General features: G+C 39.0%; 1 protein-coding gene across 8 annotated transcripts in view; it reads right to left on the bottom strand.

The window, feature by feature from the left end:
- Window positions 1-23,570, bottom strand: part of LOC133541663 (heparan sulfate glucosamine 3-O-sulfotransferase 6-like) — a 97,584-nt gene that overhangs the window by 61,478 nt on the left and 12,536 nt on the right. For 3 of the 8 annotated variants that reach the window (XM_061885188.1, XM_061885189.1, XM_061885196.1), the window contains 5 exons: window positions 18,151-18,288; window positions 17,506-17,605; window positions 12,830-12,996; window positions 5,381-5,473; window positions 51-153 (listed from right to left, as the gene is read on the bottom strand). The gene's annotated coding sequence lies outside the window, so the exon portion shown is untranslated. The remainder of the gene's footprint in view (window positions 1-50; window positions 154-5,380; window positions 5,474-12,829; window positions 12,997-17,505; window positions 17,606-18,150; window positions 18,289-23,570) is intronic. The other 5 variants (XM_061885191.1, XM_061885192.1, XM_061885193.1 and 2 more) reach the window with 5 other exon arrangements.

Here is a 23,570-nt window from a genome sequence, read left to right as displayed (position 1 = left end):
GCTTCTCGGAAGGTGAGATAACTCCTGGAAATGACTGGCTTCAGACTTACCAAAGGTGTCGATGCGTGTGTCCAAGTTAAAGGAAACGGCAGGCTGTCTTCTTCTAATGGATTTATTACAATCTTTGGCAAGCTGGTAACGTTTTGCTGTGGTCTGGAACAGAAATGCGGTCAATATTACATACAGATAAAGTGTCATGAGACATGCAAATACAAATTAAATACACAGAGGACATAAGTAGAGGAAATTAAATGAGCTCAAATATAGCTACAAACGAGGCATAATGATGCAATATGTACAAACAGCTAGCCTAAATAGCATGTTAGCATTGATTAGCTTGCAGTCATGCATTGACCAAATATGCCTGATTAGCACTCCAACAAGTCAATAACATCAACAAAGCTCACTTTTGTGCATTCACGCACAGTATAAAACATTTGGTGGACAAAATGAGACAAAGAAGGAGCGGCATAAAAACACGTCTTTCCGTGGCAGCGTCAGAGAAAGTTGTACATGTCAACAAACTACGATGGACCGCTGAAATTAGTAGGACAAAACCAGATGCAGTGCTCTCTGCTGGTTGTTCAGGGGAGTGTGTAGGTCACATTTGGTTTGCGGGAGGAATGTCTCGGCGACACAAAAGCAAAAAAAGCGATCCACATATGCAAATTCAATACAAATAGAAAATCAAGCATATTTATATACAAATCTCCAAAATATATTGACAAATACAGGTTTATTTATATAAATTCTTGATTTATTTGTATTTCACATTTTTATATTTATACATTTTATTTGTATATATTTTCAAATCTCAAAAATATATTTACAAATACGCGTATAATTATACAAATGATTTATTTATTTGTATATCACATTTGTATTTGTATATTTATGAATATATGCATGTGTTAATATCATATTGATATATATATAAGTTGATGTGAGACAATTCTACTTCCATAAACTTATAACACTGAAACACCACTGAATCGCTAATCCTCGCCTCCGTGGCGACAAATAAAGTATGTTTCTTACAAGTACTATTATCACTGCAGGACAAGGAATAGCTAAACATGCTTAACTACACACCGTAGCTCAGCGGTGTCACAATGTAAACAAACGCCATTGGTGGATCTACACCTGACATCCACTGTACTGTCATGTCTTTGTGATCATGTTCTGTTTAGTTATATTCCGTTTTGTTTTTGACTCCATTAGTTCTTGTTTTTGCGCACCCTTGTTTGTTTTAGTTTCCATGACAACCATTAATTTCACCTGGCTCATTTGTTTGGACTCCCGCACCTGTCAATAATCACAGCACAATTTAAGCCTGTAGTTGCCAGGCAGTCAGCCTGGCTACATCATCTTCTACTCACCCTCGACACACCCTTGTTATCCATGCCGATGATCCATGTTCCGTTATGGTTCCAAGTAAGTTTTTTGCCTTAGTGCAAGTTTTTGTTTTCATAGCCAAGTTTTGAACCTCCGCTGGGAGTGCCTTTTGTTTGTTCCCGTTTATAATAAAACTAAAATATGTCATTACCTTCACGCCGTGTCCGGTCTAATCGCTTTGCACCAGGGGAACACAAACCACACCAAAGTCCAAGTAATGACAGATACCAGGTACATTACGTATCTAGTTGATACTACCATGATTACGTCGATATTTTTTTGGCATCTGATGGAGATAGATATCTTTTTAAATCTTAGTCATATTTTAGAACAGCAAAGTATTGGCCATGCATAGACCTTAAAAGTTGGAATGTAGCGAGAAGTCATAACACTCTTCTTATCTCAAATGTCCCTGGCTACTGTAGGAGGACGGGAGAGGAGAATAAGGGGGGCGAGTGAGAGGGTGTAAGAGGCGAAACTTCCGTAGTATAGTCAGATCAATTTGGGCAATGTGATTGAAAGGTGTTGTACGTAGATTGGTCTCCCAAAGCTTTGGTAATAGAATATCAAGATAAGCACCTCTGTCTCGGATTCATTTAAAACCAGCTTATGTGTCATCTAACGAACTCTGGGGGTGACTGGCAGAAAACCGGGTCAGAACACAACACATCACAACATCTTCTTTCGTTTTTGTTTTTTTTATTTATATAATGTTTAGAAACTCAGGTAATATGTCCCTGGACACATGAGGACTTTGAATATGACCAATGTATGATCCTGTAGCTACTTGGTATCGGATCGATAGCCAAACTTGTGGTATCATCCCAAACTAATGTAAAGTATCAGACAGACAACAGAAGAATAAGTGATTTTTACATTTTAACAGAAGTGTAGATAGAACATGTTAAAAGAGAAAGTAAGCAGATATTAACAGTAAATGAACAAGTAGAATAATAATATTTTTTTTACACTTTGTCCTTAATAATAGGTGTCTAAATGACACACTATGTTACTGCATATGTCAGCAGCTAAATTAGGAGCCTTTGTTTGTTTACTTACTACTAAAAGACAAGTTGTCTTTTATGTTCACTGTTTTATTTAAGGCCTAAATTGCAATAATAAACATATGTTTCATGTACTCTAAGATTTTTTGTTTAAATAAAGCCAATAATGCATTTTTTGTGGTCCCTTTTATTTAGAAAAGTACCCAAAAGTATTGAAATGATTGTGGTACCGGTACCAAAATATTGGCATCGGGACAACACTAGGAGACGGAGATGTTTGTCACTAAAAAGGAAGAGGGGGGAAAAAACATAAACAGCCTTGAAATTATTAAGAGTGGTAAAAGCCACATGTAGTGAGCATGGAAGCAATTAAAGAATGTACGGAGATAGAAGCAAACATATTTCAACTCGTAAAGAAAGAATGTGTGCCAGCCTTCATGGGCCACCATAGAAAGCAGCTGCTTTCATGCTTGTTTGATGTTGGTAATAAAAAAATAAAAAAAAGTATTTCCAGAGAAAGAGAGTGAGCAAGTTTGGACAAGAGGACCAGTTATTTACTCTCCGTCTGCCTTCCAAGTCACAATCTCTGACTGAAAAGAAGTTTGAGGCGGAATTAAGCGGATTGACAATCATGTCATCAGACAGGCCGCAGAATGTTTTGGGAAATGCCTCCTTTTCTAATCCGCAGCTTTTCGGGATCTGGAGTTTGGCTCCAGTGTGCACAATTGGGTGTGTCGGTGGCGTCTGAGTGTGCGTGTCACAAGTGAGTGAGGAGTGCGATTAGCTTGGCGTACAGCTTTCCTGCCTGCTCGCTCTCTTTGGGGGATTCACACAGACATCTGGCTGCAAACCTGACAGCATCGGGGAAGGTTGCCTGTAATTGCCCTGCCTGCACAATACATCCATTATTGTTACCTGTAGCAGGGGTCCCCAAACTTCTTGACTCGGGGGCTGCATTGGCTTAAAAAATGTGGCTGGGCTGTACATACATACATACGTGTGCACATATATATATATATATATATATATATGTTTATTTATGTAGCCCTAAATCACAAATGTCTCAAAGGGCTGCACAAACCACGACATCCTCGGTAGAGCCCACATTAGGGCAAGGAAAAACTCACTCCAGTGGGACGTCGACCATTATGACTATGAGAAACCTTGGAGAGGACCATATATATCGGGGGACCGAAAGCAATGGATGTCGAGTGGATCTAACATGATATTGTGAAAGTCCAATCCATAGTGGATCTAACGTAACCGTGAAAATCAAGTCCAAAGTGGATCCAATATAGTAGCGAGAGTCCCATCCAAAGTGGAGCCAGCAGGGAAGCATCCCAAGCGGAGGCGGATCAGCAGCACAGAGATGTCTCCAACCGATACATATGCGAGCTGTTCATCCTGAGTCCTCATTTTGGGCAGCCAGTACTTCATCCATGGCCATCATACCGGAGCCCCTCCACATATATATATATATATATATATATATAAATATACGTTATGTAAGGAAAAAACACAGACTATTTCATCCCTACATGGTGTGTGTGTATATATATATATATATATATATATATATATATATATATATATATATAATAAAATCCAGAAGATATATTCTAAAACAGAGACTATTTTATCCCTATAAGCCTGTTTTGCAGGTTTCCTTGCTCTTCAGGGGATTTTATAATATATATATATATATATATATATATATATATATATATATATATACATATATAAATACATATATATATATATATATTACACACAGATAACTATATATATATTTATATATACACACATATACATATATATATATACATATAATAAATATACATATATATGTTATGTAAGGAAAAATGTTCTTCAGAGGATTTTATAATATAAAATAAATATATAATCCAGATGATATATTAGAAAACAGAGACTATGTCATCCCTACAAATCTGTTTTGCAGGTGTACCGGCTCTTCAGGGGATTTTATAATATATAATTATATATTATATAAATATACACACACATATATATATACACACACGTTATGTAAGGAAAAATGCTCTTCAGAGGATTTTGTGAAACAAAATATAAATATATAATATAATATGATCCAGATGATATATTTTAAAACAGAGACTATTTCATCCCTACAAGCCTGTTTTGCAGGTTTCCTTGCTCTTCAGGGGATTTTCAAATGTTTATATATATATATATATATATATATATATATATATATATATATATATATATATATATATATATACATATTAAAATCCAGATGATATATTATAAAATCCCTTAAAGACTAGGGAAACCTGCAAAACAGGCTTGTAGGGATGAAATATATATATATATATATATATATATATATATATATATATATATATATATATATATATATATATATATATATATATATTCCGAGCCCGATTATGTAACGTTATCGATGGCAAAGTGCATTTTTAGACAATATGATTTGCCTGAGCGGCTACAAGACACCAAGAGTAACAAGCGGTAAAAAATGGATTAATAAGGACAGATTAAAAAAAGAATAATAACAAAATAAAAATAAAATACAAGTTTTGCTGTTGTTTTTTAACTTGGGATTTCCATAGTTTGGGGACCCCTGACCTACGGCGTCTTCTTCAGCAATGCACAGATGCGAGTGAAGCCCCATTGTTCCTCTTTGAGCGCTTCGAGGGCAGCCGATCCCACTTAAATGAGGTCATTGAGGGGCGTCTGCAACACTGAGTGCCGTGACGTCAGCTTCAAAACCACACAGCCCCGCCTTTCAGCGTGTTACAGTCAACAGTTGTTTCCCGCCTGCACCAGGAACGTGATTGTTCATGGTTCAAACATAAACTTGTTGTGAAAGTCAAACTAATGACAACAGGAAGTTCAAATGAGGAGTCTAATAACGATCGGGACATTGGAGTCAGGCTGCAAATGTGTCGGCAATCATGTGAGTCACGTGCACCTACTTCCTGTCCTGTGATGTCGCCGACGCCTTGCGTTCATCAACCAATCATTGTCCTTCATAGGAAGTGAATTTGGCCGGAGTTTGCCGGAAATATCTAGAAAAGTGACAAAAAGAAAGTGAAACGTGTGTTTTTCAAGAGAGTAACTCTGTAGAAAAGACATGAAAAACTCAAGAAAATAATGCTTTGTTCGCCACCTGCCAGCATGTTTTCTGTAATATTTACAATGACGTATACCTGTATAAACATAAAACAATAATGGTAATATATTATATTGGTGACTAATTCAGCATAAAAAGCACAAAAAACACACATAAAATGAGGAAAACATAAAACAATTTTCCTTCTTAAAAACAAGTGAAAAATGCTATAAATAGAAGGTCTCCTTATGTCTAGCATTAAAAGATTACAGTTGGTACAGAATGTGGCTGCTAGACTTTTGACTAGGACAACAAATTTTGATCCTATTCATCATCGTCAGCGGCAATCACTCGAACAAGTACGACAATCCTCCTGGTAGGGGTGTATCCCTTTATGGAGGATGCCTGTCCGCGACTTAGTTTAAAGTGGGGAGACTGGTGCACAGACAGACAGTCACCCCACCATCCTTGACAGTGGCATGGAGTCCAAGACGACTGGGGACCCTTTTCTGCTGCAGCCTTCTCCCACCGTTGTGGTAGTTCTTAAATCTACAATCTTCCGCCTGCCTCGCCGTTGCGGTCTTCACCGTATCCCTGGCTAGGGGGCAGTGAAGCACTAGGCCTTTGCCAAAGGCCACCTGGGGTAACAGTAGTAAAGGGGTTAACCTCCTTGTGCCCCAAGACCCCATAGAGGAGTCTCCATCCTATCTTGTTGACTGCATTGTACCATATGTCCCGGCCACAAATCTGCGTTTTTAAGAAATCTGGCTCTGCGGTTCCTTCCAAGGTTTCTAGTTGTTGCCATTGAGTTGAGTTTTTTTTGCCCTGATGTGGGATCAGAGCCAATAATGTTGTTGTTTTTTGCAGCCCTTTGAGATATTGGCTATACATGTCAAACACTGATGACATCTATTAAACAGACAAGAAGCAATGAATCATGCAGAGACAAGAGTTCAATTTGGCTCAAATTAGGAGAGACGTTTTTTGGGCTGTACTCTAGTTACAGATCCAAACTATGCTCTAAAGTCCAGCCCACATGCTTCCTCTATTTATTTGGGAAGTCCCTGGTTACATCACTGAAGCTGTCGCTGAGGGAAGGGGGTAATCTCGACAATACCAGTTAAACACAATATATGACTATTAATGAAATACAAATGTGTTGATACCCGTGATATCGCCCTGTCTCTGCTCTGTCTGCGTCACGGCACTTGACGTTCCCGATTCAGGGTCTGAAAACACCGATACGAGACGACTTGCTTTGCACAGATAGAAAAAGTACAGCTTGAGCACAATTGATAATAACTATAGCAACGGCCTTAAAGCATAAGAGTTGTGTGATAATATATACATAATTATTCCAACAATATAAGTAAACTTTGATTGATTGATTGATTGATATGTGTTCAGGCAGATATCATTTGTTAGCTTGATCAGTGCTGTTTCAGTTCTGTGGTAGGGCCTAAAGCCTGATTGGAAAATATCAAACACATGATGAAAGGCGAAAGTCACTAAGCTGTTGGTATACAATTTATTCTAGGACTTTGCCCCAAAACAGCAGGTTTGATATGGGCCTATAGTTGTTTAGAACTGTGGTACCACAACTGTTCTTCTTTAGGAAGGGCTTAGTGACAGCGGTTTTTAAAGCTTTTGGAAATGTTCCAGTGTGAAGTGAGATGTTAACTCGATGAGGGAATTGTGGTAAGAAAGTTTTCAGCACGGATTTTTAGAAATCTAGAGGGTAACTCATGAAGGCAGCAGGCAGTTGACTGGCTGGCTGCTGAGTAGCTTTTTGTTTTCCAGGAAGTATTGCATTTTTAATGCCTTGAACTTAAAAACATGAAAGAATATCACAAACTCATTGCACTTTGATGTGGAAATGAGTTCTACTGCAAGTATAATTGGAGGGTTTGTCAATTTGTCTACGGTTGCAAACAGGACAAGAGAGTTGTTACTACAGTTTGAGACGATTTCAGAAAAATATTTTCCCTTATTCTACGCAAAGTCTGGTTTAAGTCATTGAGCTTTTCTTTGTGAATCACATAATGAACTTGGAGCTTGGAGAGAGGCAAACTCCCATCCCTCCAGGACCTGGTCTCCTCCAGGACCAGGAGGCGTGTGGGTCGGATCACAGCTGATTCATCTCACCCTGGACACAAACTATTCTCCCCTCAGGCAGGAGACTACGGTCCATCCAGACCCACACCTCCCGCCACCTGAACAGTTTTTTCCCCTCGGCCATCAGGCACATGAACAATAACAAGATCTGATAGCTCAGTTACAGCTCATGTTATTTTATTCTGTGTTATATGTGTTTTATGTTGCACGGTTTCGCGAAGTAAAATTCCCATTCCTCCTCCTAAAATTCCTCCTGTTTGTGACTTTCATGGACAGGATTTCTAGGCAGAGTCGAGACCATGGCAGAGAGGGTATACGTCTCGGGGGCTAGGGTTGCATCACTGCTTTTTGCAGACGATGTGGTCCTAATGGCACGGTTTGTGACCTTCAGCTCTCACTGGATCGGTTCGCACTGGCTGGAATGAGGATCAGCATCTCCAAATCTGAGGCCGTGGCTCTCAGCAGGAAACCGATGGTTTGCACAGTCCAGGTAGAGAACGAGACTCTGTCCCAGGTGGAGGAGTTTAAAGGGGAACATTATCAGCAGACCTATGTAAGCGTCAATATATACCTTGATGGTGCAGAAAAAAGACCATATATTTTTTTTACCGATTTCCGAACTCTAAATGGGCGAATTTTGGCGAATTAAACGCCTTTCTGTTTATCACGCTGGAGGCGATGACGTCAGAACGTGACGTCTCCGAGGTAACACGCCCACCATTTTCATTTTCAACACATTACAAACACCGGGTCTCAGCTCTGTTATTTTCCGTTTTTTTTACTATTTTTTGGAACCTTGGAGACATCATGCCTCGTCGGTGTGTTGTCGGAGGGTGTAACAACACTAACAGGGAGGGATTCAAGTTGCACCACTGGCCCGAAGATGCCAAAGTGTCTGCCGCCAGACCCCCATTGAATGTACCAGAGTTGTTCCACATTTGACCGGCGATGCTAAGACAGACATGGCACAGAGATGTATGGATAGCCTGCAGGTGCATTTGCAACGATAGTCAACAAAATCACAAAGGTGAGTTTTGTTGATGTTGACTGCCAGCTAATCAATGCTAACATGCTACGCTAATCGATGCTAACATGCTATTTACCGGCGGTGCTAAAGCAGACATGGCACAGAGATGTATGGATAACCTGCAGATGCATTTGCAACTATATTACGTTTCCTTCCACCCACATTTAATGCGAAAAAAAAACACTTACCAATCGACGGATTTAAGTTGCTCCAGTGTCAAAAGATGCGAAAGTCCTGATCGTTTGGTCCGCACATTTTACCGGCGATGCTAACGCAGCTATTCGGCCATGCTATGGCTATGAATTCGCTCAATAGCTTCAGTTTCTTCTTCAATACTTTCATACTCCAACCATCTGTTTCAATACATGCGTAATCTGTTGAATCGCTTAAGTCGCTGAAATCCGAGTTTGAATCCGAGCTAATGTCGCTATAACTTGCTGTGCTATTACCATTGTTTGTTTACATTGGCAGCACTGTGTGACGTCACAGGGAAATGGCCAGTGTCTTCGCAGAGAGCCGAAAATAAGGCACTTTAAAGCTTTATTTAGGGTTATTCCGAGACCGGTAAAATTTTGAAAAAAACGTCAAAAAATACAACAAGCCACTGGGAACTGATTTTTATTGTTTTTAACCCTCTTGAAATTGTGATAATGTTCCCCTTTAAGTATCTCAGGGTCTTGTTCACGAGTGAGGGAAAGATGGAGAAGGAAATCAGCCGGAGAATCAGAGCATCTGGGGCAGTATTGTGACGAAACCAGAGCTGAGCCAGAAGGCAAAGCTCTCGGTCTACCGAGCTATCTACATTCCTACTCTCACCTATGGTCAAGAAATGTGGGTCATGACCGAAAGAGTAAGATCGCAGATACAAGTGGCCGAAATGAGTTTTCTCAGAAGGGTGGCTGGCATCTCCCTTAGAGATAGGGAGAGAGGTTCAGTCACCCGAGAGCGACTCGGAGTAGAGCCGCTGCCCCTTTGCTTGGAAAGGAGACAGCTTAGGTGGTTCGGGTATCTCGTGCGTATAACTCATGAGCATCTCCCGAGGGAGGTCCTCGTCGCACTGGGAGGAAACTCAGTGCGACGGACCAAAATGGCCAAGGACCAGATGGGGGGATTACATCTCCTCTCTGGCCTGGGAATGCTTCGGGATCCCCCAGGAGGAAGTTGCTAATGTTGCTCCGGAGAAGGAAGTCTGGGGGTCTCTGCTGGAGCTGTAGTCCAGCGGTTGAAGATGGATGGATGGATGGTTTCGCAAACCCGTTCTCAAACAATTGCAATAAAAACTCTTCTGATTCGCGCCATTTCCGTTCAGCTCTGCGGCATTCCTTTTTCTTTGCCCAGACAGTCTTCATTTTGCCGAGACGCCTTTTGTCTACTTTTAACTCTTCTGACCTTGATGAATATGAGTTCGGCAGGTCATCATAATTACTATATGGCATGAGTGTTAAACTCTGGCCCGCCGTGTAATTTCATTTGGCCCTTGAGGCAATATCAAATGAACATTAGAGCTGGCCCGCCGCTGTAACACCGCATTCACCACTAATACTCATATTCGTCAATCCTCCCGATTTTACCGGGAGACTCCCGAAGTTCAGTGCCCCTCCCGAAATTCTCCCGATTTCCACCTGGACAATAATATCGGGGGCGGGCCGTAAAAGCACTGCCTTTGGCGGTCTCTACATGTCGCCACGTCCGCTTTTCCTCCATACAAACAGCGTGCCGGCTCATACACACACACAAGTGTATGCAAGGCATACTTGGTCAACAGCCATACAGGTCACACTGAGGGTGGTGTGATAGCAAAATTACTTGTACTCGTTTTAATTGATGATGTTCTTTAAAAGGGTCTCCAAAAGTTGTTTATTAGGCTTAGGAATGTGACGCTCTGCAGGAGACCTCTAATCTGATCAAGCTCTGTCTTCTGTGTCACCCTTCTGGGCAAACAACACCCTCTCCCCTTCACAGGACCTTGGGCATTATTTTACTGGGATACTGTATGTTATGAGCATGGAGAGCGGGACTTCTGAGAATGTATCATTGTCATGACATATTCTAAAAGAGTTAGAACAAGCTGGAACGAACGGATGTGTTGTTCTGGTTTGGTCTTGCTTTGCAAAGCTTGTTATTATTTGTTTGTTACTTTAATAAATCATTGTCAAGCTATTTGTCAATAAAGGATCGTCTTTAAGAAATTTCCACGACAGTGGCCGTACAAACAACTTTAGCACTGTTACAAATATACGCCACACAGTGAACCCACAGCAAACAAGAATGACAAGCACATTTCGGGAGAACATCCGCACTGTAACACAACATAAACACAACTGAACAAATACCCAGAACCCCTTGCATCAAAAACTTTTCCAGGACGCTACAATATGCACCCCCGCTACCACCAAACTCAAACCTACCGCCGAAAAGAGGCATTCAATTTGTATTTTTATTCTATTTGATATGCCATTGATATTTTTTAATTATTATTATTTTAAAATCGATTTTGCATGTCACTATAAAGTTATATAAGCCTTGCTTGGTCAATATTCAATGAAAACTTGTTTGGGTCCCTATTAAAGGATTAATTTGTTCAACCTCGGCCCACAGCTTTGTTCAGTTTTAAATTTTGGCCCACTCTGTATTTGAGTTTGACACCCCTGCTATATGGCGTGTTTTCAAACCTAATCATTTCTACAAACTATGTCCGTATGCTGTCAGTTATGAGTCTTCCCCTAACAACCGCGGACCCAACTGCTGGTTCGGGTCTAACGGACAAGTCAAAGAAAAAACACAGAAATGATCTGATAAAGCAGCATCGATAACATTCACGTTTTAAAATAGCGAGACCCTTAGTAGTGATCAAATGAAGAGTGTGGCCTCTGTTGTGGGTGGGCTCGTTTACATGCTGAGTTAGATCAATCATTTCAAGGACAGCACCGAGTTCTTTGGCGGGCCTGTCATTGACTACATCTACATGCGCATTTAAACAATCAAGGTCAGGGCACACAACTGAAAGTAATTCCATAAAATAATCAATAAATGAGTTTGAATTCTGTGGTGGTTTGCAGGTAGTGATTAAAGTCTGGAGGATTGATAGTTACGGTGAGGTGGGCTAGTTTCAATCAGAACTGCATTTGTTGTGTCTTTGTGGAGCCATGTCTCAGTTAAAAACATAAAATTGAGATCGTAAGAGGAAATAAAACCATTAGTTAAAAGCAATTTGTTACTAAAAGGCCTACTGAAAGCCACTACTACCGACCACGCAGTCTGATAGTTTATATATCAATGATGAAATATTAACATTGCAACACATGCCAATACGGCCTTTTTAGTTTACTAAATTGCAATTTAAAATTTTGCGCCGAAATATCCTGCTGAATCGTCGCGGTATGATGACGCCGTGCGCCTGACGTCACGGATTGTCGAGGACATTTTGTTTAGCGATATTACGGAGATGAAAGAAGGCCGTTTTAGTAACGCTTTTAATGTGTGACTCAAAGGAGAGAGTTGGGTCGAAGATAATACCCAGATTCTTTACCGAGTCGCCTTGTTTAATTGTTTGGTTGTCAAATGTTGGAGTTGTATTATTAAATAGAAGTCGGTGTCTAGCAGGACCGATAATCAGCATTTCCGTTTTTTTGGCGTTGAGTTGCAAAAAGTTAGCGGACATTCATTGTTTAATTTCATTAAGACACGCCTCCAGCTGACTACAATAAAGTCTTTCTTCAGGATTTAAGAATGTTGGTGTCTGATGTCCACAGCGCCGTATGCACAATCAGCTGTTGGATCCCTCGGTGTTTAGCCAAGACCTCAGGTAGCTGCTTTGTGACACTTGGGAAGCTGCATGTAACCATCTTGTTTATGTTTGTGTTAGATATGGCGCCGTCTGCAGGCAGAGGCGTATCTTCGACTGTGGCATTTGGCACAGTTGCTCTGTCCGTCTGAGTCTTTATGCTAACTTGTTTGTGATATTCAGTCACATTTGGCTGTGACCGTGGCAAAAATCTGTTCGTTAAATCGTCAACCACGGATACCAACGTTCTAAGTTGGCTTCGGATCAGCACCGAGTGGATTGCAGCTGTCTTTAGAGTCTTGGAAAAGACACGGTATCATTTAGATTTAAGTTGTGCGTAACAGTTTTTTCGGTCTTTGATCTCGAGGTAAATGATGACTTCTTACCACTGGATTCCACTGGTACAGAGTCTCAGGAAGTCCTTTTTCTTGCTTTCCAGAGGGAAAATCCTTGATTTTAAAATGTCCTGTTTATAGTTGTATAGCAGTTTTCAAAAGGGAGCCATTGTTTGAGTTACTCTTTCGGTCATGTTGAGAGGATTGTTGGAGCTGGCCTGTCAGATGGATTGGAAAAAGCATAAAAACATAAATAAAAAGTATAGAAATGATTCAGGCCGTGTCTACACTAAGTTGTTTAAACGAATAATTACAAAGCCCGTTTCCATATGAGTTGGGAAATTGTGTTAGATGTAAATATAAACAGAATACAATGATTTGCAAATCCTTTTCAACCCATATTCAGTTGAATGCACTACTTAAAATATATTTTGAATACTCCTCAGCATGTCTAGTTGTATAATGACGTTTCAAATTGTATCCCTTGTGCAATCGCAACTTTCTCTGTGCAAATAAGACACGTCGGGGTGCCCCTGTGCTCAACTAAGAAATATTGCATCTCCCACTTTTCCTGGAATTGTCTTTGCTCATCACAAACCTTTTTCTTTACTGCAGGCTTTGAAAAAGACATGTTTGGGGTTGTGGAATATATTGGTATTTAGCCCACGCACGGAGAATAACGTTATTTCCGCAATGTGTGTCGTTCTGCTTTTCCTCCCTACAGCAACACGGCGGTTGGCGGAAAATAGCCAGGAAAGTACCGGGATAGCGAGCGCAAAAAAGTGACGGCTCCCGGAGTGTTATCTGGCGTCATATAGAAATATATGTAGTGTTCGTCGTGTGAGGCAATACCAATTAAACAATAAAAAAAAGAAATAACGGTTTGAGTTGGTCCGAGTTATCGGGGACTGTTATTACTGACGGACAGGTGTCGCGGTGTGACAGCAGCCAGGCACGTAAGACAACCCTCTTCTCCATGGCAACTAGGGGTGTGGGAAAAAATCAATTCGAATTGGGATTCTCATGTTGTGCAATTTTTAGAATCAATTCAAATTTTTAAAAAATCAATTTTTTTTTTTTTTTTTAATCAATCCAACAAAACAATACACAGCAACACCATAACAATGCAATCCAATTCCAAAACCAAACCTGACCCAGCAACACTCAGAACTGCAATAAACAGAGCGATTGAGAGGAGACACAAACACCACACAGAACAAACCAAAAGTAGTGAAACAAAAATGAATGTTATCAACAATAGTTTCAATATTAGTTATAATTTCAGCAGAGCAGTGATTAAAAATTCCTCATTGACATTATCATTAGACATTTATAAAACAATAATAAGAACAATAGTGTCACAGTGGCTTACACTTGCATCACATCTCATAAGCTTGACAACACACTGTCCAATGTTTTCACAAAGATAAAATAAGTCATATTTTTGGTTTGTTTAATAGTTAAATTAAATGTACATTATTGCAATCAGTTGATAAAACATTGTCCTTTATAATTATAAAAGCTTTTGACAAAAATCTACTACTCTGCTAGCATGTCAGCAGACTGGGGTAGATCCTGCTGAAATCTATGTATTGAATGAATACAGAATCCTTTTGAATCGGCAAAAAAATCGTTTTTGAATCGAGAATGGTGTTGAATTGAAAAAAAGAATCGATTTTGAATCGAATCGTGACCCCAAGAATCGATATTGAATCGAATCGCGGGACACCCAAACTAGCCGTAATGGCAACGTCTCGGTCGCTTTCACTCATTTGCCGCTTTTCCACCAACACAGATGTAGGCAACCCAGAACGTTGAAAGAGTAATTTTGAACCCAAATAACACAACCATGTCAAGCGCCATTCATATTAAACTCTCGGGCTGCACAAACATTAAACTTTCATATTAAGGTGGGGGCCGCAAAAATAACGTCTCGTGGGCCGCGTGTCTGAGACCCCCAGCCTTAAGAGAAAGCGATTGCAGCTATTTAGGATACAACACTTCTCAGACAGCAAAAGAACTTTCGAATGTCCAGCTGGGTCAGCTGTGATTCTACTTAGCAAATAACTTTGTCCATTTGTTGAAGGAGAGACAACGAGAATGCGGGCTCCCGTGGATGTAATTAAAAAAGGTAGCGTGTGCTTTGTATTACCTGGCCGTCCAGGAAAACGGTGAATGCATTTGGACTGGCAAAGCAGACTGTATGGGTTATTGTCCGCCATGTATGTCGCAGACTCAACGTTTAGGTCCAGAGTATATAAAGTCACCATAAAGGAATGGACAATGACGGTGAAGGCAAAAGAAAGAGGAGTGTCCTGACCAGATATCTAGATCCCGAGATTGATTAATGCAAAATGTTCCTTATCACATTGTTTACGCGTCTAATAAAGATTTGAGGTTTGATTCACCACAATAGGGCCCCACAGCACACTGGAGTCCAGTTCATTGAAATACCACAACACTGGATATTGTTCAGATAAGCTAGCACTGAGCGCTGGGACGGAGAGGCTTTGCGGTGTCTTGGCTGGGTGAGCAGGTGTCGGACACCTCAGTCACCTTGGACGTATCCTCGCTCATCCATCGGGTGGAGTCGGCTGTCTCGGTTGCTTTGTTGGGTCTGCTCCTGTCTCTGGCCATCCTCCCTCCACCCCAGCGGACGATGGCGTGGAACACCGCAGAGGCCACCACAGTGGATATGTTTCTTTTACTTTTTATTCATAGCTGTATGTAGAAGTGTCTGGTTGTATCTGCTGCTTTAATGTCTTTAATGTCCTCTGTGTTCTTTGATGTTTCCCTCTTACACACATGGAAGAGGGATGTGTTCTATGGATATGAGTTGTTGTTTTTTTTCCCTCGGCCTCAGTCTGCAACCCCTCTCCAGGGCCCAGGCTAAGACCGATTTTTTAAATTTCATTTTAATCTTCTATTTTTTTCAGTACCTTTAAGGCACGCCTCCAATATTATTGTCCGGGTGCAAATCGGGAGAAATTCAGGAGAATGATTGCCCCGGGAGATTTTCGGGAGGGGCACTGAAATTCGGTAGTCTCCCGGGAAAATCGTGAGGGTTGGCAAGTATGAGTATTGGCGGCACCGCCGCTGTACAACACCGGCGGGCCAGCTCTAATGTTGATTTGATAATGCCTCAAGGGCCAAATTAAATTACACGGCGGGCCAAGTTTGGGCCGCGGGCTAGAGTTTGACACCCAAGGTGTAGGTGGTCTTTAACGGTGGCATTGTCGTGTGTGGACACGGATAAGATTAGGTGGGATTTACCCTGGATAACCTTATCTAGCTTAGTGTAAACGGGGCGTCAGAGTGTTTATGTTCACACAAAAGTGTGACAATCTGTCACTTCATTTCCTCGTTTTGTTTTCATCTCCTGCCAGCGCTCCTATTTGATTTGCATGTCTCCTTTGAGCGCTTGTTTTCCTCACCTGTCCCTGATTGGCAGCCCGGCATACCTGCTTTGCAGTTGCCAATCCTGCTCGAGGATTGACTATGTTAAAGGGGAACATTATCAGCTGACCTATGCAAGCGTCAATATATACCTTGATGTTGCAAAAAAAAAGACCATCTATTTTTTTAACCGATTTCTGAACTCTAAATGGGTGAATTTTGGCAAATTAAACGCCTTTCTGTTATCGGTCTTTTTAGCGATGACGTCAGAACGTGACGTCACCGAGGTAACACACCCGCCATATTCATTTTCACATTACAAACACCGGGTCTCAGTTCTGTTATTTCCCGTTTTTTCGACTATTTTTTGGAACCTTGGAGACATCATGCCTCGTCGGTGTGTTGTCGGAGGGTGTAACAACACTAACAGGGAGGGATTCAAGTTGCACCACTGGCAAGAAATCTGCTGCCAGACCCCCATTGAATGTATTAAAGTGTCTTCACATTTGACCGGCGATGCTAAGACAGACATGGCACAGAGATGTATGGATAACCTGCAGATGCATTTGCAACGATTAAGTCAACGAAATCACAAAGGTGAGTTTTGTGGATGTTGTTGACTTATGTGCTAATCAGACATATTTGGTCACGGCATGACAGCCAGCTAATCGATGCTAACATGCTACGCTAATCGATGCTAACATGCTATTTACGCTAGCTGTATGTACATTTGAAACTAGATACCCACATTTAATGCGAAACAAACACTTACCAATCGACGGATTTAAGTTGCTCCAGTGTCACAAGATGTGAAAGTCCTGATCGTTTGGTCCGCACATTTTACCGGCGATGCTAATAAGGCAGCCACGCTATGGGCCACTTCATTAGGTACACCCACGCTATGGCCGAATAGCGTCAATAGCTATTCGCTCAATAGCTTCAATTTCTTCTTCAATTTCATTTTCGCTAATGCGTAATCTGTTCAATCGCTTAAGCCGCTGAAATCCGAGTCTGAATCCGGGCTAATGTCGCTATATCTTGCTGTGGTAACCGCCATGTTGTTTACATTGGCAGCACTGTGTGACGTCACAGGGAAATGGATAGTGGTTTTGAAGATAGCGAAAATAAGGAACTTTAAAGCTTTATTTAGGGATATTCCGGGACCGGTAAAATTTTGAAAAAAACTTCAAAAAATACAACAAGCCACTGGGAACTGATTTTTATTGTTTTTAACCCTTTTGAAATTGTGATAATGTTCCCCTTTAAGAACCTCTGTTGTATACATGACTGATTCTCCTCTGTTAAATATATATATTTTTAAATCCTCTTACCTGATAGTCGTTTTCCTGGTTCCTGCATCTTGGGGTCACAAATACCTGAGCCAATGCGAGTTCCCAACAAAAAGAAAATGAACAAACTTGTATCCAAGACCTGTAGACTGATGTAGAAGTAAATAAACAGCAAGCAAGCAGGAGCAAACAGACATGTATGCACTCCTTGGAAGTAGTAAGATAAATGATCAATACTGAAGTGATTAAATATTTGTATTAATCCAAAATCTCTTTTTTTTGTATTTGTATTGGTAAATATCTTAACACAAGAGCACTATATACAGTTGACAAAGATGGTAACGGTTACAGTTTTAACCCTGGAACAGACTATTTCTCAAGGGTGGGCAACCCAAAATGTTTAAAGAGCCGTATCGGACCAAAAATACAAAAACAAATCTGTCTGGAGCCACAAACAATTAAAAGCCACATTACACACAGATAGTGTGTCATGAGATATAAACTGAATTAAGATGACTTAAAATAAACTAAATGAGCTCAAATATAGCTACAAATGAGACATAATGATGCAATATTACGTATAGTTAGCCTAAATAGCATGTTAGCATCGATTAGCTTGCAGTCATGCAGTGACCAAATATGTCTGATTAGCACTCCACATAAGTCAATAACATCAACAAAACTCACCTTTGTGCATTCACGCACAACGTTAATCGTTTGGTGGACAAAATGCGATGGAAAAAGAAGTGTTATAAAACACGTCCGAGAAAGCCAGAGATCATTTAAGTCAGGGGTGTCCAAACTTTTTCCACTGAGGGCTGCACACTGAAAAATCAAAGCAAAAAACCAATAAAGTATATGTATAAAAAATATATATTTAGGGCTCCACTCAGTCCCCATAGGATTTTGGTCAAAAAAATATTAAAAATGTGTCATTATTTAGTATTATTATTTGTATTATTTTTCAAGTTTTAAATCTCTAGATCAACATTAGGTCATCCTGTCAATATAACATTTTTAAAGATTTAAGTTGTATGCTCTTTTTGTGAAATAAAACTCTGTTTTTTATGGAAAAAACACAAAATATGCAAGATTTTCACCCAATAATTTTTTTAAGTGGAATATTAGAGATCCATCCATCCATCCATTTTCAACTGCGTATCCCCTTTGGGGTCGCTGGTGCCTATTTCCGCTACAATCGGGCAGAAGGCGGGATACACCCTGGACGAGTCGCCAGCTCATCCATCGCAGGGCCAATATTTGAGATTATATAAGAATGGAAGCCTTAAAAAGGTCAATAACTCATAACACCATTGATTTTAATTCATTATTTTTTTTGAGCATAGCTCGGTTGGTAGAGCGGCCGTACCAGCGACTTGTGGGTTGCAGGTTCGATTCCTGCTTCCGCCATCCTAGTCACTGCCGTTGTGTCCTTGGGCAAGACACTTTACCCGCCTGCTCCCGGTGCCACCCACACTGCTTTAAATCTAACTTAGATATTGGGTTTCATTATGTAAAGCCCTTTGAGTCACTACAGAAAAGCGCTACATAAATATAATTCACTTCACTTAAAAACAAATCACACCAAAATTATTTGGGATCTAAAAGAGTCCTACTCATTAAAGTGTTAAAAAATTAATTATATATACATTTCTTTTACTGTTTACTTTTAACATAATAATCTCAAGATCAACTTCAGATCTATCCATCAATTATAAGTTGTATTGTTGTTTATGTTTTTCGGCCCTTATTTAAAAAAAAAAATACAGCTCCATTTTTTATACGGCAAACACAAATTATGCATAATTTTCCCACAAAATATCTCAAAGTGGAAAATTTAATGTGACATAATCGGAGCCTTGATTGAATAGGTCAATAATTCATAATGACATTGATTTTGATTCATTATTATTTTTTAAAGAAAGAAACAGCCTGCAAGGCAGCTTTGTGTTATTAGAGTAAACATTGCAACATTTTATTGTTACATTCCACCTGTTTGCTCTTAGCTCGGTTGGTAGAGTGGCCGTGCCAGCAACCTGGGGGGTTGCAGGTTCGATTCCTGCTTCCGCCATCCTAGTCACTGCCGTTGTGTCCTTGGGCAAGACACTTTACCCACCTGCTCCCAGTGCCACCCACACTGCTTTAAATGTAACTTAGATATTGGGTTTCACTATGTAAAGCGCTTTGAGTCACTAGAGAAAAGCGCTATATAAATATAATTCACTTCACTTCACTTAAAAACAAATTACCCCAAAATTATTGGGGATCTAAAAGAGTCCTACTCATTAAAGTGTTAAAAAATAAATTATATATATATATTTTTTCCTGTTTACTTTTAACATAATAATCTCGAGATCAATTTCAGATCTATCCATCAATTATAAGTTGTATTGTTGTTTATGTTTTTCGGCCCTTATTTTTAAAAAAAATACAGCTCCATTTTTTATACGGCAAACACAAATTATGCATAATTTTCCCACAAAATATCTCAAAGTGGAATATTTAATGTGACATAATCGGAGCCTTGAATAGGTCAATAATTCATAATGACATTGATTTTGATTCATTATTATTTTTTAAAGAAAGAAACAGCCTGCAAGGCAGCTTTGTGTGATTAGAGTAAACATTGCAACATTTTATTGTTACATTCCACCTGTTTGCTCTTAGCTCGGTTGGTAGAGTGGCCGTGCCAGCAACTTGGGGGGTTGCAGGTTCGATTCCCGCTTCCGCCACCCTAGTCACTGCCGTTGTGTCCTTGGGCAAGACACTTTACCCACCTGCTCCCAGTGCCACCCACACTGCTTTAAATGTAACTTAGATATTGGGTTTCACTATGTAAAGCACTTTGAGTCACTAGAGAAAAGCGCTATATAAATATAATTCACTTCACTTCACTTAAAAACAAATTACACCAAAATTATTGGGGATCTAAAAGAGTCCTACTCATTAAAGTGTTAAAAAATAAATTATATATATATTTTTTTCCTGTTTACTTTTAACATAATAATCTCGAGATCAACTTCAGATCTATCCATCAATTATAAGTTGTATTGTTGTTTATGTTTTTCGGCCCTTATTTAAAAAAAAAATACAGTTCCATTTTTTATACGGCAAACACAAATTATGCATAATTTTCCCCCAAAATATCTCAAAGTGGAATATTTAACGTGACATAATCGGAGCCTTGAATAGGTCAATAATTCATAATGACATTGATTTTGATTCATTATTGTTTTTTAAAGAAAGAAACAGCCTACATGGCAGCTTTGTGTTATTAGAGTAAACATTGCAACATTTTATTGTTACATTCCACCTGTTTGCTCTTTCATTACACTTTTTATGTTTTATTTTTATTTTTTTTCAAATCGTATTTTTGAACTGGGCAGTGGGGCCGTTAAAAAATCACCTGTGGGCCGCAAATGGCCCCCAAGCCGCACTTTGGACACCCCTGATTCAAACAAACTAGGGTGAGTTCAAGGATCGCCAAAATTAGTAGGACTAAACTGCGCTCGCCAAATACTCGAATCAGTGAATCATTTTTAATATAAAAAGTGTGCTTTATAACAATAAGGGAGGTTTGTGTTGTGTTTGTCCTCCTGCAGAAACCATATTAAAACAAAAAATTTATTTTTTTCCCTCTATTTTTTTCCATTTGTCATACATTTTTGAAAAAGCTCCAGAGAGCCACTAGGGCGGCGCTATAGAGCCGCGGGTTGCCGACCCCTGCCCTAAACTGTATACGACTTATCCCAGTAAGTGGAGGTTTAAAAGGGAGTCCACTAAGTGGCCGGGGACATCATCTATCTCCAACCACTTCTTTTATACGGCCTATTGTGTGATGGCTGTAATTACTGGCACTGTAAGACCACAGCACTTTGCCTCACCACTCTCTGGACTTTCCCAAGTGTTTGTCATTCCATCTTGTCACACTGACGACTTCTCACCCTACTAAAAAAAAAAAAAAAAAAAAAAAAAAAAAAAAAAAAAACTCCCTTGAGGAGTGGGGACTGAATAGTATCGACTGTCCTGTAATATCTTGCAGGGCATAGACTGTGTGTGTGTGTGTGTGTGTGTGTGTGTGTGTGGTCTTGTATTTCTACTCTTCTTGAGACATGCAGAAGGAAAAGTATCTTCCACATGAGGACGTGTGAAGAAGTGATGACATAAATCATGGTCCCAATAACATTGCATCTAATAGAGAATGTCTCATTTGTGGTGACATCTATCAAAATGAGGGTGGTCTCAAAAAGGAGGGATTTTTCACATTGACTGTGTGTCGCTTTTAAAAGTGCCCCCCCTCTGGTCAACATATGAAATAACAAGTGTGTGTAAGAAATTGAAATGCGCCCCCTTTGGCCAAAATTAAAAAAAAATATGTATAGAGACATACTGTAATAACTTGAAGGAAATAATGAAGATTAAAATCCAATTACAAACAAAAAACTAAAATGAACGGAAAAGCAATTTTTTTTTTCACAATGTGTCGACTTTTTTCTTATAAAATTGGGAACAATTTCTCATATTCTTTCTGCTTCTATAATATTGCAATATTGCCGCGTAAAAAAATTTTTCTTCAAAAATGTAAAATGATTACTTTTTAATGCAAAATTGTGACATTTGTCATAAAAAAAAAAATTCTGACATTTATCACAATATTGCCCATTTTTTTGTTTCTTGTAAAGTAGTGACATATTTTTTAGTTAAATTGTTATAATTTTGCCGGGTAACATTCCGATTATTATTGCCGAAATGTTAAAGTTTTCTTATAAAATTGTGACTTTTGTCGAGGAAAATTTGGACTCTTTTCATAAAATTGCCAAATTTTTAAGCTTTTCATGTAAAACTGCGTCTGTTATTGATTAAAATTCCCACTTTAATCATAATATTGCACAAATGTTCCGTTTGTCTTGTAACATTTTGGACTCGCGTTGAGTAAAATTACGACTTTTATTAAAATACTGTCAAAATTCAAAGTTTTTCTTGTGAAATTCTGACCGTTTTCTTGTGAAATTCCAACTCATTTTTCAACATTTCGTCACAACAAGCTTTTTTATATGTGCATAGTATGTATATATTATTCATGTTGTAAATACACATCTTTATATACTGTATCTAGAAAGGCTGCTCCTAAAGAGGGAGGCATTTTTCTCAGGTCTCAAGAAGGTAACAAATACAAGAAAATATGTGTGTGTGTTCTTGTATTTTTGCCTTTCTTGAGACACGAAGAAGGAAAAGTATCTTCCATATGAGGAGGTGTGAAGAAGTGATGACATAAATCATGGTCCCAATAACATTGCATCTAATAGAGAATGTCTCATTTGCACCCCTGCTGGTGACATCTATCAAAATGAGGATGTGTCGCTTTTAAAAGTGCTCCCCCTCTGGTCAACATATGAAATAACAAGTGTGTAAAAATTTGAAGTGCTCCCCCTCTGGTCAACGTATGAAATAAATGTGTGTTAGAAATTTAAATGCGCCCCCTTTAGCCAAAATGTATGAAAAAAATAAAAATAAAAATATGTATATAGAGACATACTGTAATAACTTGGAGTAAATAATGAAGATTAAAAACCAATTACAAACAAATAAAACAAAAATAACTAAAGGCAGTCTTTTTCCTCACAATGTGTCAACGTTGTTCTTATAAAATTGGGAACAATTTCTCATATTCATTCTGTTTCTGTAATATTGCAATATTTTCTCACAAAATTATGACTTTTTTACGTCTAATTATTACTTTGTAATGCAAAATGGTGACATTTGTCATATAAAATTCAGAGTTTTATTACAATGTTGCCATTTTTTGTGTTGTTCTCGTAAAACAGTGACATTTTTGGAGTAAAATGATGACACATGTCATAATTTTGCTGAGTAAAATTGCGATTGTTATGATGATATTGCTAAAAAATTTAAATTTTCTTATAAAATTGTGACTTTTGTTGAGTAAAATTACGACTCTTTTCATAAAATTGCCAACTTTTAAAGTTGCGTCTGTTATTGAGTAAAATTCCAACTTTTATCATAATATTGCACAAATGTTCAGTTTTTTTTGTCAAATTTTGACTCGCGTTGAGTAAAATTATGTCTTTTTTAACAATAATGCCAAA

This window comes from Nerophis ophidion, linkage group LG23, assembly GCF_033978795.1.
Source record: "Nerophis ophidion isolate RoL-2023_Sa linkage group LG23, RoL_Noph_v1.0, whole genome shotgun sequence".
NCBI lineage: Eukaryota > Metazoa > Chordata > Actinopteri > Syngnathiformes > Syngnathidae > Nerophis > Nerophis ophidion.
Note: the sequence above shows the minus strand (reverse complement) of the source record. Positions and strands in the feature narration are given on the sequence as shown.